Source organism: Camelus ferus, chromosome 5 (assembly GCF_009834535.1).
Source record: "Camelus ferus isolate YT-003-E chromosome 5, BCGSAC_Cfer_1.0, whole genome shotgun sequence".
Lineage (NCBI taxonomy): Eukaryota > Metazoa > Chordata > Mammalia > Artiodactyla > Camelidae > Camelus > Camelus ferus.
Genome location: NC_045700.1, coordinates 71,030,774 through 71,050,243, shown reverse-complemented (window position 1 = coordinate 71,050,243; position 19,470 = coordinate 71,030,774). Strand labels below are relative to the sequence as shown.

Here is a 19,470-nt window from a genome sequence, read left to right as displayed (position 1 = left end):
AGATTCATTAGCTGAGATTTTCCCCTAAGCCCTGGCTTCCTGGCATGGCAATGCTTGGTAACCACCAGTGGATGGAATCACCAGGCTTGTTTACAAGCCCCTGTTCTCATACCTACTGCATTACCTGGCTTCGGTTCTTCACAGCACTTATCCTATCTGAAATTACAGCACTTACTTATTCATCGATCTGGTGATGGCTGTCTTCCCCTGCGAGAAGGTTGACTTCCTCTTAGAGGAGACCTTGTCTGCTCTCAGCCCCCTGAACAGTGCCAGGCACTCAATAGGTGCACAGAAATATTTGTTTAACCGATGGAGGCAGTAAGGCAGGTTAGCATTTGCTTAAAGTGTCACCTAGGAATATGATTCAATGAGAGAACAATTCAGTGCCAGTCGTGTGAAACTGGATACCAATCAGTAGGAAATGAGAGAAAGAGAGAATTACTGAAGGCAGAGTGAAGGGGCGTGGAAGTCAAGCTCAACCTTAAAGATGGGGAGGGTTTGGTCAAGTCAGACGAGGAAGCATTGCATTGCGTGCTGGGCACAGAGGATGCAATGTTATTTTTTTAACAAAGGGATGGGCCCGTCCTCACAATGCCTACAGTCTGAGGGTGAAGACAGATGTCAAACAAATAATCACATAAACTGGACAACTGCGACTGGACACATGCTATCAAACAGATAAACGTGGTGTTAGAGCAGATTAGAGAGTGACTGCTTTATCAGGGAGCTGGGAGAGGCTTCTCCCAGCTGAGATCAGAGGGTAAGTGGGGGTAGCCAGGTAAAGAGGGTGGGTGCAGTGGGTGCCAAGGGGTGGAGATGGGAAACAGTGCCGCTGTGGGAGCCAGAGTGCGAGGGGATGCTGGAGACGACACAAAGCACCTGGCAGGCAGTGACGACTTCATCCGAGGAGCAAGCAAGGGTTCCAATGGCTTCTGTAGTTTTTCAGGGATTCTAAGTTCTTTTGACTCTCTTTTCCCTACTTTGTGTATTTACAGGGTGGTCTACAATGAGTATGTGTTTCTTTAATAATCAGAGAGACGGGACATTTATGAAAGAGAAGGATGACATCCTCTGCCCACCGGAGCCTTCCTTCCCTACTTGCCTTGTTCTTTTCCCGGCTTACAGAACATGAATGACGGTATCTCACATTCAGGAGATGCTGCCCCCAGCTCCCAGAGGAGCAGACGCAGGCATGAAGCCTCTGAGAACCCGGGCTGGACTGCAGGTCAGGGACATGGCGCTGTCCCTGGCCCACCATCTGGGTACTTCAGTGAGGAAAGGTTGTGTCGGTCCGTATTTCTGCTGTTTCCTGCCATATCCATCTGTGCTTTCCACATGGCTGAATCAGGCAGACTACCTCATTTCAGATCTTTGTGCCATAAGCAGCTTAAATGACCAGGTTTTAAGGGAGGGGGTGATCTCCTGATCCCTCCCAACCCAGGCCCTGAATCTTGTTGGGAGGATAAACACTCTCCCTGCCCTGCAGATGTCATCCTCTCAGGGGCGCTGCCTGGTCCACTCTGTCAAACATGCTGCCTCCGCTTCTGCCTCACCCCACACTGCACCTTCTCAGTGTTCCCACCCCCTTCTCCATCCCTCACCCCCATCTTAGTCCATTTGAGCTGCTACAACAAAATACCAGACTGGTAGCTTATGAACAACAGAAGTGTATTTCTCACAGTTCTGGAGGCTAGAAGCCCAACATCAGGGTGCCGGCATGCGGCTTTCAGGTGAAGCCCCTCCTCTCGATCCACAGCTGGCACCTTCTCGCGGTGTCCTCTCATGGTAGAAAGCGCTAGGGATCTCTCCGGATTAGTACCTCTCCTAAAAATTACCAATGCCAAGCAGCATAAATGCCCATCGACAGATGACTGGGTGAAGACGTTGTGGTATGTATGTACAACGGAATACTACTCAGCCATAAAAAGAATAAAATAATGTCTTTTGCAGCAACATGGATGGACATAAAGATTATCATACCAAGTGAAGTAAGTCAGACACAGAAAGAAAAATATCATGTAATATCACTTATCGTGGAATCTAAAAAAAAAAAAAGAGACAAATGAACTTATTTACAAAGCAGAAACAGACTCACAGACATAGAAAACAAACTGGTTACTGGGGGGAAGATGGGGATGGGGGAAAAATTGGGAGTTCAAGATTTGCAGATACACACTACTATATATAAAGTATATAAACAACAAGATCCTACTGTATAGCACAGGGAACTATATTCGATAGCTTGTAATAGCCTATAATAAAAAAGAATATGAAAAGGTGTATATATATATATATGTATATGTATGTGTGTGTGTATATATATACATATAAACTGAATCACTATGCTGTACACCAGAAATTAACACAATATTGTAAACCAACTATACTTCAATAAAAATAAATAAATCAAAAGCAAAAAAGAATTAAAACCCACAAACAATAACTAACCCCATTCATAAGGGCTCCACCCTCATGACCTAAGCACCTCTCAGAGTCCCCACCTCCTAATACTATCATCTTTGGGATCAGGATTTCAACATATAAATTGCTGGGGGACACACACATTTACTCTGTAGCATCCCCCGACCCCCGACCTGCCCTGCTGTCCTCACCCACCGTCAGCAGTAAGAACCCGAGGTCACTCTGCTTAACATGCTCAATATATTTTACCTATTCATGCAAGCTACACATGCATAATTTCAGAATGAATTTTTCACACATTAATCACAATTTGAGTCCCCCTCCAACTCAGAACTCAGAAGTGGGTGGCACTGAAGTGATTTCATTATTTCTCTTAACAGCTTCTGTTTTGTAAATAAGTAAAGGGATTTGTGATTCCTGTAAAACATTTTTGAGATATGCAAAAGAATCTTTCACTTGTGCTGGCATTTTTTATTCTAATTGCCTAGCTAAACTGAAAAGAAATGTCATTCTCGATTTAATTCAGCATTCACAATAAAAGCCCCAAGGCTGCCGATTAATCTTTCTTTTAGTCCTTAGGAATTCATGTTATGAGCAGACATTCACCTTCTTACCCCAGCTTTGTTTGGCATGTAGGTAATTCCACCCTCAATGCAGTTTAAAAGGTGGATTGCAGAACTCCCCTGAAGTATTGTGTCAGTTTTATAAATACACCAAACACAGAATTGTGGGGTAATATGAACCCCTCATTTACATCACTGGATACAGAACTAGCTTTTCATTTTGCTGTGGATAGAGCTGAAAACACAGATCCTGAGGATAGCAGACAGAAATGAGACACGCTGGGGAATCAGGGAGCACCAGTGAAAGCATCCCAACCTGTCTTTCCTCTGATCTATTCATTATCAAGACATAAGACATTTTCAATTGAAATAAATCTATGGTTAGTGTTACATAGAAAGACTATAATGTCATGGAGCATAGCATTTTATTTTAATGGCAGATTTATTTTAATAGCTTTATGACTTTCTCTCCTGCATTCACATGTTTAGGTTCTAAAGAGATCATTTACTTTTTTTTAAAGTTTATACTTTGGGACCTTTTATGGGAAAAATTTTAACTATGGTGGAATCCGCAGAAGAGGATTCATAAGGCTCACAGACATCTTTCATTGTGTCGAGAGCCTGTTGAATATAAAATACCTAGTTTCATACTGACCTTGTCTGGTAAGTGAACTGGAAAGGAAAGTTCCCACAGGGGGAGTGTCCCTAGGGGTGAAGCTGAAGACAGGACACTTTTTGGTTTACAAGCTACACAGGGAAAATCGGTCTTTTTTTTCATTTGACTTTTAACCAAAAAATGTTTTAGCCAATCTGACCCTCTGCCTTACCCATCAAGCTGGATTCCAAATGTCTTTTATCTTTTACCATGAATCAAACCCCCTTCAAAGGATAAAGATTCATTGCCGTGGAGGCCACAGGCTCTGAAAGAACATCCCCTCAAAGGGCTTCCCAAATGTCCTGAGGAAACAGCACTGTTGAGATAGATGTGTGATGTCCCCCAAGGAGACCACTCTGAGAGGAGGAACATTTAGCTGCGTGTCTACAGTTCAGCATTTTGACTGAGAACAAGCACATGACTCTAAGGCTGCCGCTCGTTGACGTTATGGCTGTCATTTGTATTTCATTTGTCACTGTCATTGTTCTCAAGAGTAACAAACCCCCGTTTACCACTGACCTGCTTGAGGTATTTCAGCTCTTCAGACTCACCACGTGCTCTCTCCTGCAGCACACCCGTCTGTCTGCCACTGTCACACTTGCTCACTGATTCAGACCACTCTGCCCAATAAATCGCCCCTCGTAACTTTGGTAGAGTGTTTCCCATAAGCTGGAGGAGTCCTGATCTGTTAGCGCAGGTGGAAGACTGTTACCCCGAGGCAACGTCCCAAGACGCATCTGGAGGTAACCACATTATGGGAGAGTCATGATGCTACGTGCAGCTATTTTTCTATTTCATTTTAACTTCTATAGTATGAATGAACTTCTATAGCAGGAATGAATGAACTTCTATAGTAGGAATGCTAGTGGATTAATAAAGTACCAACTTGTTTCAGTGGCATATGGTGCCTTTAAATGAATGCTTCCCCTCCCCCCACCCTGCAACAGAAAGAACACAGCAAATTCCTTTAAATGATTATTTTCCTGCTGGAGCAACACATGCAAGCCTTAGGCCAGAACAAATCTTAGTTTCAGTTTTCATTCCTGTCTCTAGAAAGGTACAAGATTATGAAGTTTATGGGTTCCACTTCCATCTGTTTTAGTTGCTTTATTTTTATCTTGAATTGGATTCAACATAATAAAAATAGAATTTGCAACAAATATTTCATACATGCCTAAGTGCAAGCAATAATAACAGATTAGATGTTGATCTACATCATTAGAGAACTTCTGGACATTGCATTATCTTCTTATCCTTCTTGAAAAGCTCTAAAAACTGAGGCTCCTTAGAATTCACAAATTATATCATTGAAAGAGACTAATAAGTTTATGGTATAGATGAGGAAAGTTGAGGGCCAAAGAAGTGTAATTATTTCAACAAGATTTCACAGTGAATGGGTGGCAGAACCAGGACCAAAACCCTCGAATAATAAAAATACTGAAACCAAATAACATATTCTTTAAAGTTTAAAATAAAATGTTTGTGGTTAGTAGAAGTCCACCAACAGGGGGCAGCAGAGACCTTCTCTCCTGCCTCCGCATACTTATGCTCTAGTTCTAAGAAAGTGGGTTTTTCTGACACCGTTTCTACATGATAGAACCAAGAAAGGCAGACGTATTATCAGTTCTTGCCTTAGTGACACTGGGAAACCAGGTGGTGGCTGGGCTGGGTGGCATCTCCAGGGCTGAATATGCACACCCATCAGAGCCCAGGGGATGATAGCACCTCTGTTCCTAGGTCATTACTGAATGGGGCAGCTGTCTCTGTAGGGAGCCAGCGTTTAAGGCACTGGTGCTTGAATCTGGATTTTTACTAATAGTCCTTTCCAATGGTCAATAAATTAGGTAAAGGAGAACAACCCAACTTAAGAAACTGCCAGAAATTCTCATTTGCATTTCCAAGCAAACAACAGCAATCATAGTCCTATCAGCTGCATGGCTCTGGGGATGGAAATGAGGTGAGGTTGGGAGGGGAAGATGAAAGATAAATTCAGAGTGTGGGTGTAAAAGACTAGGCTGAACCAGCTCCCTTCCCAGCCTACAAGGGGGTACTGGGGTCACTGCAGGCTCCTCCTCTGGTCTGCTGCCTCCAGCTCTTTCCCAGGCTTGGGCCCCTTCCCTCTTGCACTCCTCTCTGCCCTCCCCTGGGTCTCACTTTTTACACCTTCCTGTGCTTCCCAGGCCCTCCCTCAGGACTCAGACTCCAGTGTCCATCAATGAAGGCAGGGTGGGGTGGGGGCACAGCCAATTCAGGTGCTTGCCCTCAGCTCCTACTAAAGGAGTTTAGTCCCATATCAGCTCAGCTGACAGTGGAAAAGGATTTTATCATCCAACCTGTGCTTATCCAGGAACACCGATTCGTTTTCTGGGAGCATAATAACACCTTTCCTATCTGTTCCCTAGAGTCAGAGTCTGCTCTGTCATCAGCAAAGCCACTTTATAGACTCCTTGGAAAGGGAGGCCCTTCACTGGGTACAGGGCCAGGGGAAGTAGGGACTAAGAGATCAACTTCTTAGAATGCATGTGTGCACATATACACATACATTTTGTGCTTTGTTTTTATAAAAGAAGTAAAACATGTCCTTTCATGGACATTTCACAAACGTGCAAGGATGTAAGGAAGAACACTGAAATCTCCCATAAGCCTACACCCATATACAGCCACAGTCAAAGTATTTTGAAAATATTAAAAACTTGATTCTCATACAAATCTAAACTAAGCATCCATGAAAGAGTATATTTCACTCATTAATGAGGGAACCAGCAAGATAATAAGACTGAAAGTGAATTTTAGAGACTGAGTGAACTAGCACCAAAAGAACAACGAAGGAAGACTGCTAGTCTAGACACAGAGACGGTTCGTACCTTGCAGAGAATAGAACCGTAAACTTTAAGAGCAGAAATAATTTGTTTTGCTTCTGGGGAAATAAAATCCACATGTTGTCGTGTGACTTCACAGAGTCCAGGCTCTAATCAGTAGTGAACACAGTCCTCCTGTTTATCTGCAGTTTCACTTTCTGTGGTTTCAGTTACCCCCGGTCAACCTCGGTCCAAAAATATTAAATGGGAAATTCCAGAAATAAACAATTGGTAAGTTCTAAATTGTGCACCATTCTGAGTAGTGTGATGAGATTTCTCAGCGTCCCACTGCATCCCGGCAGGGACATGAATCCTCCCTCAGTTCAGTGTTTCCTTCCTGTTAGTGGCCTTCTCAGTTACCCACAGGGTCTCAGTGCTTGTGTTCAAGCATCCCTTATTTTAATTCATAATGGTCCCAAAGAGCAAGGGTAGTGATGCTGACAGTCTGGATAGTCTCTTTCTGTGCCTAATTTATAAACTTTATCATAGGTATGTATGTATAGGAAAAAGCGACGTACGCAGGGTTCAGTACTATCCGCAGTTCCAGGCATCTGCTGGGGATCTTGGAACACATTCCCTGCGGATAAGAGGGCGGAGTGTAATAACTTAAACTAAGGAATGTTCCCCCAGAGAATCAGATAATCACTGGGTGGGTCTGCTGGACTGTTCTGATATGACGTGGAAAGGACATACAGTCATTCTTTTTTCCAAGTCTTAAGAGTTTTTCTTAACACATCATTATAATTTTAATAGATTTCCTTCCAGTCTTAAGACTTTTTAGTGTGTATATAAATATATGAATAGATAATACACATATTTTTACAAAGAAACCCCATATATCATCCCAGGACATGTGGTCCCCAGGTGACAGGAACCTGGCTAGTGTACATTTTCATTCCCTTTTGGCATATTACTCCATCGATTTTTTTTCTGCAGGTGCCTTGTCTGGATTAGACCATCTCTACCGTGGCAGCCAATTCATCACTCACAGCAGGCAAGCCACCAGAAACGGCGAAGACCGTGTGCCAAGGCATAGAGACTGCGATGGGGGCGTTGGGTCCAATCAGTCTTTTGCTTATTTGGCAGTGGGTCTTCCAGAAACTTCCAAAGCATGTTGTTCCCACAGTGCTTGTGAAAACACTCCCTCTATCTTGTGGGGTACTTCCCTGCAGAAGTAACACAGACCAGAAAGCATATTTTCTCCCCCATAATTTCAGTCGACCTTTCTTTCTCTTACCACTAGCTGCAAACGTGTCCTCTCAGCTGCAAAGGATCCCTCACTGCCGCTAAGCACACCTGCAGTGCTTCTGGTTTTCCTAAAGGGAAACCATTGAGGAAAACCGCAAATTCCAAATCGGACATTGGACTCTTAGAAAGTTCCCATCTTCGCCTTTTTTATATTTTAGAATTTGAAGCCTGTTTCTCTTGGCTCCTGTCCCAGTTTCCAGCTGTCCCAGTCCCTCACTGTCTTTTGGTTTTCTCTTGCTCCACTTGGAATGGGTTCACTCTCCACTGGCTGTGAGAAGTGTCCCTTTTTTTTCTGGGCTTTTCTGCACTTTTTGGGTCACATTCCAAGGTAAAGCTACAGGAATTCCTTTTGTGGGTTCCTGATAGATCCACTGAAAAGGGGAACAGCACTATTACGTAGAGGAGGGCCAGGATAGGAACCAGTTTGCCTTACACTGATCAGGCTGGGCAGCCTACCAGACACCCTCTGCTCCTCTATCTAAGGACAGAAACTGAAGATTTGTTCACAAATGATCACAGTAGCGAATCATATCTCACTTAGGGTCAGTTCCAAGTGAAAAACCAAGAATAATCAAAATTAACCTTAACATACACCACTACACCAAGAGAAACCATGATAAAAAGGCTTAAAAGTTCAAATGTCAGAAATGAAATCCAAAGAAAAAAACCATGAGAGAATTTCCCTATAGTATTTCTAACTATGACTCAAACTTCTAAATTTCATCAAAAATAAAAAAGTTCAATTACATAAAATAATACACTTCTGCATAAAGAATAATATAATAAGCAAAGTTCAAAGACAAGCATCAACTGGGGAAAATATTTGCAAACCAAACCACAGACAACAAGCTAACTTCCTAAGTATATAGAGATCTCCTGGAAATCAAGAAGAAAAAGCCAACATAGAAGTGGGCAAAAGATGCAAGCAGACAGATCACATGGAGAAAATATAAACAGCCCTTGTATATAGGAAGAGATATTTGGTCTTATTACTAGTAGGAGACATTCAAAACAAAAGCTACAATGAAATGCCACTTGTACTCTCTCAGAGGGGCAAAAAGACAAAAACGTGACAGCACATTCAGTTGACAAGCTGTTGACAAGCTGAGAAAACAGGTACTCACCTATCCTGCTGACATGAGTGTAAACTGGAATAATCTTATGAAGGCAACGTCTATCAAAATTCCAAAGGCATATACCCTTTGACCCAGCAACCCTGCTCTGGAATTCATCCTGAAGCTTAGTTTCAACACATTCAAAATAATGGGTTTTCAAAGTTATTCACTGCAGCACTGTTTTTAATAGTAAAACATCAGAAACAACACAAGTGCCATCTATCGACACAGTGGAATTCTATGTAGCTCTCTCTCTATATATATATATATATATACATACATAGCTATATATATGTAGATTTTATATTTATATATATATAAAGAATGAGGATGTTCGCTATGTACAAAGATCTCCAACTTATGCTGACAAATGAAAGAAAAAATGTAGGAAAATGTTTGTACAAAGGAGGGTTATAATACACATTCATATTTGCTTGTATTTGCCTCTAGGAACTCTGGAAGAACACACGAGACTAACAACAATGGTGATCCTGGTGATCTTTGGTGGGACTGGGTGGAAATTAGGCAGAGGGAGAGGGATGGGTGCAAGACTCTTCATCAAATACATTTTGATTCTGTTTCATTTGTGCTATTTAATTTTGAAAAATAAATTTCAAAAGTAACCTTGAAAAATCCCTTGAATTGTCCATAGAGTCCGGAACACAAGGTTTTACACAAATGATCCTAATTGTTAATGCTTATGCAAACTAAAGCCTGAGGACAATGTGACCTAAAGTAAGGGACAGAGGTTGCATTTCTATGCAGGTTTCTGAATACTGAAATCATTCTCCTTTAACATTCCCATCAAATTTCTGACTAGGAGTGGGTGGAGAATTCCGAAGAGCACCTGCTCGCCTGCAGGGATTGGACGAACCTATTATTAAGCCTCTGGAATGTTTGTGGTTGGTTGTGAGGATGAAAGGAGGTGGCCGAGTCCCAGTTTCAGCGTAAGGCTGAAGTTCATGGTAAGTTAAGTACACACGTGACGCAGTTCCATTACTCGGTAGTCATATTTTCTGAACTGTACCAGGTCAGGATACATGGCTTGAGAAGTGCTGTACCCTCTGAGGCACCAGGACTTCATGACTGGTATCTGTGCTGTCTGAGGGAATTCTGAAGTGATAGCATCATGTCTGCTTCTCAGCATGAGGGCTGTGGATGTGACTGAAGTCAGAAATCTTGAGTTGCACTATATTGGTAATACTTTTTGTTTGTTGCCTCCCACAGGATGCCATACAATACAGATCATTCAGTGGGCCTGAAAAACAAAAACAAAAACAAAACAAAAAACCAGAGCAAGGAAACATGGAGGAGGCATTTCAATCATTGTTCAAATCATTGAAGGTCAATTCTTAAGCCTCTTTTGGTCACGAAGGTTTTAAAATACTGATGTGATTTTCATCAACAATGCTGCTTCTATAGAACTTGGGTGCAACAGACTCATCTTAATTCTTCTCATGGAAATTAGTAGAGATGGACTATCCAGAATATCAGACTCAGAGAAGAGTGGGAAGTTTTATGAAGGACCTTGATTCCTTGGCTAAAAAATTAACACCGGTTCCACAGACTAGGGAAGACATTTGAGATTTTGAATATGAAAGCAATAGGATCAAAATCTCCCTTCAGTGAGCCTGGCAGTGCAGTTTGGATGGAAGTGGGAAAAGAGTGCCCACTGGAAACAAGGTCAAGGTCTTTATATACACCAGGTGAGAGATGATGATGGGTACTTTGGAGTAGAGAGGAGACTATAGGTACAATTCACTGACTTGGTATGAAAAGTAAAGAAGACTCAAAGAAAACCTTGAAGTTAGAGATTGGCAGAAGATGAGGGTTCGAGGGGCCAGTGGGCCACTCAGGGTTACTGTCCACAGACAGCTAAAAGGAAATGCTGGGGCTTTGAGAAATGCTGGGGCTGTAGATGTGGGTTTGGGAGAAGCCATGAGAGTGAATGAGTCACCAAAAGAAAGAATAATATCTGAAAATCAATTTTTAAAATACGTATCTCACTCAGTTCTTCAGAGGTTTCCAAATAACAAGACAAACACTTTAAGGCCAGAATCTAAAGGGGTGGAGAGAGAAGAAATTGGTTCTATGATTTATTAATGAAAATTATAGCCACCAAACACATGGCAGATGCTTCAGGGAGAGGAGATGGAGACAGAGAGACAGAATGAGAGGCCTGAAGACAGAATCTTTAGCAACACTTTTCACTGGAGTTACTTAAATTTCCAGACTTCTGTCACATAGAGAACTACAATTGGATGAACCTAATAATTCCGGGACACCCATCCTGGGCATTTCAGGGGTATGAATTCAAGGGCTATCCATATATAAATATTTTTAACTCCAGGTCAATTTAAAGTTGAGGTTGGTGGCTTCATCGCTAAATGCTTCACCAAGTCTTTCCGATCGTGCTGGTACTTTTCTGTACCATCTCCAGCTTCTTGAAGGCAAATAAATTTTATTTTCTGATACCTATGATTAATTATAGATTTCAAAGCTTTTACTTACCCCTTGGGTGAAATTTAGAAAAAAAATATTGCATCCTCCATTCCTCCCCTCCCCTCACATATGGCCATTTTTTTCTTCAGCTGAGACAGGAGTGAGGGTGAGGACCACAGGGCCCTGCTCCCTTTCACAGCCATCTTCTCAATTCAACTAATACACATAAATTGTTTGGTGTAGAGGCTGACAAAGAATAGTAAGCACTGCCTGCCCTGCAGCTATTCTTCTTCCTCTGCACGTCCAGAGAGAGAACGGTATGGTAGAAGAGCACTGGTACAGAAACCAGGGCAGCTCTACCACTGGCACGATGTGACTTTGGCCTCAGTCTTTTCCTTTGTAAAATGGGAGTGATGAGCTATGATCTTGCTACCCTACAGGGCTGTTGTGAGACACAAACTTAATGAGATCTTGGGCCCAGGATGGTTCTGTATGGTTAATGGCTATGTGTCCCTGACAAGTCTCTGGCTGTCGTCTCAGTTTCCTCATCTGCAAAATACAAATACTACAATAAATCTCACAGGACTGCCATGCTGATTAAATGAGATGCTACATGTGAAAACATTTAAAAGTTACTGAAATGTGTTAGTGTGGGAAATACAAAGAAATATAAGGCAGTCTTAGTTAAAAGACTAAATCTTATCAAAATTGGCAAGATTAAGACTGGCAGGATCATGTTCGGTCCTGGGACAGTTGGTTGCTGAAGGGTAGGGCCATATACCTTCATGTCCAAGGACACTAACTCCTACAGATAAGAGATGTGCCCACACAAGACTGCACCAACTTCTTCCTGTTGGTGGAGCAACCGCCTCCCATCTCCTGGCCCATGAGAAACCCTAGGAGAAAGCCCTTGGCCTGGGTCACACCCACCAAACAATTCTGGTTGGGCCAACAGGAACAGTTCAGAAGCAAAATGTTACCTGTCAGAGGTGAGATACCTTCTATGGCTAGAGCTTTCAGCAAAGTCCCTCCAGGCCCCAGGCTCAGGGGGATTCCTATAAGCAAACAATGACCATCTCAGTGTAAGAGCTCAGGCAAAAAGGCAGAGACTAGGGCTGGTGAAGATACGACTGAATGCGCACCTTTCTAATTATAAAAAGAACTATAAACGTTTTACAGCACACCCTCAGACCCTAGGAATTTTTAAACAGCTTTTTGACATTCAACTCACATACATAATACTCAACCATTCAAGTGTACAATTCAATAGTTTGTGGTGTATTCATAAAGACATGCCACCATCATCATCATCTAATTTTAGAACATTTTCATCACCCCAAATAGAAACTGAATCCACTGTCACTCGTAGGAATTTAACTGATGGGCATATTCACAAAATTCTTTTTGCCAAGATGTTCATTGTGGGAAGATACTCATACAAGATGCCCCCACCAAAAATAAAAATAAATAAAACACACACATAGTGTTCCTTATTTGGGGCTTCTTAAATAAATCATGTTGCATCTGTATGATGGACTACTAGGCAGAGACTAAAATAAATGAGGCAGAGCTTTTATTTGCTGACATGGGAAAATATCCAAGAATGGTGTTTATAATATACTTTTTGTAAAAATTATTTCACAAAATCATGTCATATTCATAAAAATAAATTCTAGAAGGAATTCCAAGGAACTGATGACAGTGGTGACCTTTAGGAAGAGGGACAGGGCTGATGAGTGGGAGGGGAGACTTCCCTCTTCATCTCGTGCCTCCCTGTATTGTCTGGTTTTTCCCACTTGGGTACATGTACATGTTCATAATCCCTTCTATGAAACCCGTAAGGCCAGATGTATTCTGGAATTCTAATTTTTCTGATTTAAAAGACCATATGATCTGTACACCCATATTATATAAAACCTTCAGCAGAGTCTGGGGCAACTTACCCTATTCAAGCACGTTAGTATTTTTGCAGTGATGTGTGATTATTCATACTAAGTGAGACTTTTTTTTAAAAAAAAAAGACTATGCATCTCATCATTTGGATGAAATCGAGTCAGGTTTCTCTACCAAATCGGTTTTCAGGGCTTTTGGGGAATTCAGAATTGCAGATACGAGATCGAGGGACTTCTATTAGCACTATTCAATTTCTCTTATAACGGTGTGTGGAGGCCCAGGCTGTGGGTGATAACGGACTGTGTTTTTCTTTATACTTTGCTGTATTCTATTCCTTACTTCTCTGGATGCTTTTTATTCCCCAGAAGCAGCTGACAGTAACGTGCTCAGAGGAAGAAGGGCGCACTCACCAGGACAGAACGGCAATCCCCAAACGACAACTGAGGGCGAAGAGTCTGAAACCCAGCACAGGACAGGGAGTTCTCAGCTCTGCTGGGTGTTGACAGATTGCATCAGTTTGTTGCTGCTTTGCAGAGTAAGAGAAGCCGGGTGAGCGCGTTCCTTGTTGAGTTCAACCTCACACTAGGAGCCACGCAGAAGGGAGAACAGTGCCCTGCAGACTCTGGAACTATAAGTGCAGCTGAAAATGGCAAGAGGACCGGGACACAGCTCACGACTAGACTCGAACAACACAGTGTACACGCAGGCTTTCCTCTACTTCACGGTTCTCCTGGAATGGCAGCTTTGCTATTCATGGGTGGCACACACCTTTTAAGAAAACCAGTGGTCCTCTACATACTTGAATGAAACTGTAGCTTTATTTTAGGGACTTCTGGCACTCCATTTGTGACTGCCTCACTGTCAAAGATTCACCTATCGATGGCAGGAAGAACAGATTTCCAATTTTATTTCCAGGCTGACGTTCTGGTTCCCATCTGCACAGATGGGGCCGGCTGCATTGACAGCTCATGATGGAGCTGGAGTGGGACAAGGTTTTAACACCAAAATGATACGTGTGAGAGAGGTTATTTCAGCTTTGCCAACAGCCAAGATTAGACTTTGTGAAATACGCTCAGACACTATTATATCTGAGCATATTTGTGATGCAATGATGCAATGACCAGAACTGCCCACAAGCGTCCCTAGGAGCTCATGCTGGATTACCTGGAAATGAGCCAGCTGTGACTTGGGAAGGGGGCTTCACCTCCCCTCTCTAGTGGGAAGGGTTTCATCAAAACTCAGCTTCGCAGGGACGGGTGGCTCCCTTCCCTTTTGTAGAGGGTCTGTAACTTCTCATGGGTTCCCAAGCCAAGGTGCTGGGCTGCCAGCATTCCCAGACAGCCTCAGTGCATAATTAGCACCCCAAATGCAGACTGCCTGGTACCAGACAACCTGCTCATTGGCTCATCAATAAGTGCTTTCTCAAGGTCACCCTGTAAAAAGGGGCCCATGCTGCATTTCCAGCAGGCTTCTCCGTGGGTCATGAAAGGATGGAGAATCTGTGCTTTCTCTTCATGAAAATCCCCTTTCCCTAATAAAGACCTTTAGACCCATACCATGTGGCACTGTGAGATTTGTTTTGACCTCTGACCCTTGAAAGGTTTGGGGTATAGCTCTTCCCATTTAAAAGCTTTAAAACTCTTAAAAATATTTGGTTGGTATGTGTCTACCTAAACCATAGATTATGAATCTCCTTATCACTTTTCAAAAGAGAAAAAAAACTTTTATAATAGGTTTAAATTAGGATGCTAAAGTATATTCTGTCTGCCTGGTTTCCTGTGCAGGTGGCCAGCTATGAATTAAAGATACTGACATCTTACATACATCTTGGTGAGATAAATACCATGATTGTGCCCAACACAATTGCTGCCTTGGTCTCCACTAGTACAGATGCCAATGGAAAAGCTGTGTAGGCGATGATTTTACTGACACTCAACCTTCTCTTAAATCTCAAACCCTTTTTCCAGAGGAACCCTCTGCTCTAGTCTAAAAAACAAACCCTGATACTTTTCCCAACGAGCACAGTCAGAACGGAGTAAAACATCACCTCACAGAGTCTCCCTGTGCCACCCAAAATGTTGGACGCTGGATTTGTTTGTTTAGCAGCATAGATTCCACTTCCCCTTAATGCATTTTAAGAACACTACCCCAAGGCTCTAACTGCACAAAGGCAGGAAACACTGCCTCTTTTCCTGAAGCACTGTTTGAAGTGTAGAATGTAATATGACCCAATCCCCTAGTCTGGCCGTGGGAACCCACGGAAGGAAGGAGGCTCGAGGAGAACTCTCAGGTGGAGATGGCTGATCTCGAGCTCTGTACCTAGGAGCCAGGAGGTTGTCTCTTTGAAGGTTCGGAACGTAAACTGTAACCCCCTCTATCCTTGCCATTTCACTCTATACGCCAGAGCACAGCACAGTTCTAACAAGCCCCTAAAATACCTCCTTACAAGAACAAAGACCACCCCAGACAGCCCTCTCAGGCATTCAGAGAGCAGAAAAGTCCACCAAAGGCCCTGGCAGAAACTGGAAAAGAACAAGTGCAATGCTTCACTTTGAAAGGGTGTGGACAGAGATTCCCCTGGTTTGATCAGCTGAACTTGAATACCAAGGCCAAGGGTAACCGACTCAAAACTGGTAACTCTGTACCCACTCTGGTCACAAGAATGCCGTCTTTAATGAGCACCTACAGTAAAATCACTGAGGTGACAGCAAGCTCTGCAGTTACCTAATCTTAAATACTTCAAACAACACCTCGAGGTAGCTATTGGTTAGGGTGCCTGTATCATCCAAACCAAGACACTCTCGAGAGCAAAGGGGATCATTAATATTGATGCAAAGACAACAACTGTAAACAAGGAAACGTCCTGGACAAAGCAGGTGCGTGTTTAGCCAGCATTGGTACCTCCAGGTCACAGATGAGAACCCTGAGGCATGGAAAGTGTAAGTCTGCTGAGATGAGCAGAGCTATTCAATCCTAGGCAGGTCTGACTCCAAAAAACCACAACTCTTCACACAACGCTGTCTTGCTTTTGCCTGATCTGGGAATAGTTCTTGTGCTCTTTGCTCTGGGCAGTGGTTTTCACAGGCTTGCTAATTATTCAGCAAATCTTAAATGGAACTTCAACACATAAAGCAAATAAAAGCAGAGCTGCCTTGGTTGAACTGGGCAAATGGAGCTCACATTCTGTCTGGCTTCCCTCCAGCCTCCCCCTCACCTGCTGGGTGGTCTCCAAGCCCCACCATTTCTACAAGGAACACCAGGGCCTGGCTGTCACCTAGATGTGTAGACAAACCACATGGAAGATATTTGAGGAAGGGTGGAGAATATAGTCTTTGGAAGCTGATGAGAAACTCTGTTGCGTTTACAAGTCCTGACCATTTCATTCTTGCTACTCTTCTGTCTTTTTCCACCTGCAAAATACCTGCCAGACCCTCATAAAACACCTTGAGCCCATCATTAGCCAGAAATCTAACGACACCTGGAAGGGGCGGGTGGTTCCAGGTATGGCTGAAGCCCACACAGCTCCAGCTTCATGGTGTAGCGCATTCCACACAGCTTCCTTCTCCTCCCCTTCCCAGTGCTGCCCAGGCTTCAGGAGCAGACAGATCACCCGAGCTTCTTGTTAAAACGCAGATTCTGATTCAACAGGTTTGGGTGGGACTAAGAGGCTGCGTGTCTATTCAGTTCCCAGGTAACGCCTATGCTGCTAGACTGCTCTTTAAGTAGCAAGATCCAGATCCAGATCCAGATCCAGATCAGCACTAAACCTCGCAACCAGACCGAGTATAAACCTCTGACTCATCGGGATACTCTTCACACCTGGAGAAGCAGTTCGGTGGTGTCAAATGCTGTTCTATTTATTTAAACGCAACTTTGTGTGAGTCTGGTTATTAGTCAAGGAGGGCAGAGCTTACACCAGCCAGTTCACTTCTAGGAATTTACAGGGAGAAAGCAATACATTTATAGGAAGTTCTTGCATGAGAAGCTGCCAAGTTGGATCATGTCTGGAAAAGTATCTTCGGCTAAGTAACAAAACATGCTTCCTTCAACATGCACATTTCAAACTTAAACTTTCATGGGGAAAACTGAGTAGGTATTTCCTGGGTGGCAGTTCTTGCTTTTTCTCCAGGAATGAAGTTTTCATATTAGAACATGACCCAGATTTTTAAAAAATTGAAAAAGCAGAGGTCCTGCAAAGCCACATGAGTGCTTAATTAGGGCTGTCTCCAAGTGACTTTGGTGTTTCACGGGAAACCCTCAGGCAGCAGTGATGGATGGGACACGCTGGTGGCACATGAGTGAGCTACCAACTTACCTCTTTCTCGCTTTGCTCCTTTGAACTTAGACTCTACCGTGCATATTCCAACCAGAGCCCACAGCTAGAGCTCCAGCCTAAGCCCACGAATGGGGACAGGAAGTTTTTGCTTGGCGTCTCTTCATTTAAACTTCCCCACAGACTTTTCCCTTCATTGCGTTAATACTTGTTATTTCCACAGATTTACCAAAATGGTGACTTTGCCTCCTCACCATGCTTGCTGTTTGCTAAGTATGACAGCCAGAAGAAAACGGGCATTTTCCCATGTCTTGCTTCTTTTGTCCAGCTTTATATTTGTCCTTTGAAAATATTCCTCTCCTGCAGGTTTTTCCCTTTTAAAAGTGAAAAGAAGTTTTGAAAAGCTTTGCTTCATTGCTTACACTTTAAATATTAAGTTTATTATTATTTATTTTCACTGCAAGGTTTTCATTAGGAGAGGAATGCAGTATTATCTCGATGAGACGGTGGAAATTTTTGAGATGAGTTTCACAATTTCCTACGTGTAATGTCTCGTCACACCTGGAACCACCACAGGTTTACAAGTTGGTTATTGATGGTCCTGTGCACAATGCCAACAGCTCAGGATGGAGGGATTTTTACAGAGCTTTGAGTGCTGTCTGGCATGGATTTAGTGCTTATTCTTTCAGTCTGAGTAATTAATAGGATGCAACATTTGGTGCTTCCTAATATATCTTGGTCTCCAGAAATCTTACCTTACATCCTGCCTGTTGTGGCTCTCTTCTCTTGTCAAATGGGGGCTTGATTATAGAAACTATGAATCAAGCCACAACCAGAACACACCCATACAAATAGAGTTGAACCATGTACCACTTCAAACAAGGGAGTTTGTCCAAGCAGGCAACAAGGAGATCCCACTGGAAGCTACGAAAACTAACCCTGCTCTTACCAGATAAGAATATATGGGCACATCTTTTGAGCTGTTGAGAGGGTGCTATGATTTCCTGGTGATGTCCATAAAGACACACTCGTATCTGGAAGTAGGTTGGATTGTGTTTGAATGGGGAGGCCACCCCTAATGCCAACCACTCAGAGAAAAGACGTGAAGACAGGAACATAGAACTGCCATGCCAAGACCATGGAAGGCACACACTCTCCCAGCTGGTGGGTATAAAAGACAGGAACCACCATGAGGATGGTAGACCAGGAGCTAGGAGCAGAGGCATCCATGTATTCATCCAAAAAATTAAAGGGAAGTAAACCAAGTCCTAAACAAGATCAATGAAAGTACCTCCTTTTACTGCCCCTTCACTTCCTGTTGTTTATGAACTTCTTGGTTCAGTTGGGCTCCAGGGAATCAACACAGGGTCCCCGCCCAATGTAAGAAAAAACGTGGGGGGATGCAGTGCCCCTTAGCCAACACAGTGATGTAGGATCAGACACAGACTCAAAAGGAATGTGAGCCTTAGGCAAAAGCCAAGGCCATGTGGTCCAGACATCCCAGAGTTTTGAGCTTTTTTTTTAACCAAGGAAGGTGAAATTTCCTCATAGTAATAGGTACAAATGGGCAGCTATCCTGCTGCACAGTGAAGAATGCCACAGGAGGCAGCAGCTGACAGAAGTAGGGGCCATGGCAGCAGCAACAGAGACAAAGGACTCTGAGCTTAAAGCATGCTAGATTGCGACCCAGCCAGGGTGGGGCTCAGGCTCAAGATGGGGAAGGAGCCTTATTCCTACATCTGTCAAGGCCCAGGGAGATGACCTGTCTACTTTTATACTGGGGTCTTAGAATCATGGGCAGAGCTGGAAAGAGCATGGAACCAGCTCTGTGAAAAAACAACATCTGACAACTATATAACATACTGTAATTTCCAACGCCTTCTCAGATACATACGAAATTTGATGACTTACAGAAGCTTTAAGGTTGGTGCAGAATCAGCCTTAAATCTGACTCAGTATGGAGCAAACAATGTGTCTCCTCATAGTTCCCTATTGGGAAATA

General features: G+C 43.1%; 1 long non-coding RNA gene across 2 annotated transcripts in view; it reads right to left on the bottom strand.

Moving 5' to 3' along the window:
- Nucleotides 1–998: 998 nt before the first annotated feature.
- Nucleotides 999–19,470, bottom strand: part of LOC116663748 — a 38,343-nt gene continuing 19,871 nt past the window's right edge. Inside the window, exons 3-6 of one of the 2 annotated variants that reach the window (XR_004320060.1) lie at nucleotides 13,606–13,835; nucleotides 12,283–12,357; nucleotides 8,870–10,118; nucleotides 999–1,824 (exon numbers count right to left, since the gene is read on the bottom strand). This is a non-coding gene — a long non-coding RNA (uncharacterized LOC116663748). Of the gene's footprint in view, nucleotides 1,825–4,163; nucleotides 4,377–8,869; nucleotides 10,119–12,282; nucleotides 12,358–13,605; nucleotides 13,836–19,470 lie in introns of those variants that run through there. The other variant, XR_004320059.1, reaches the window with a different exon arrangement.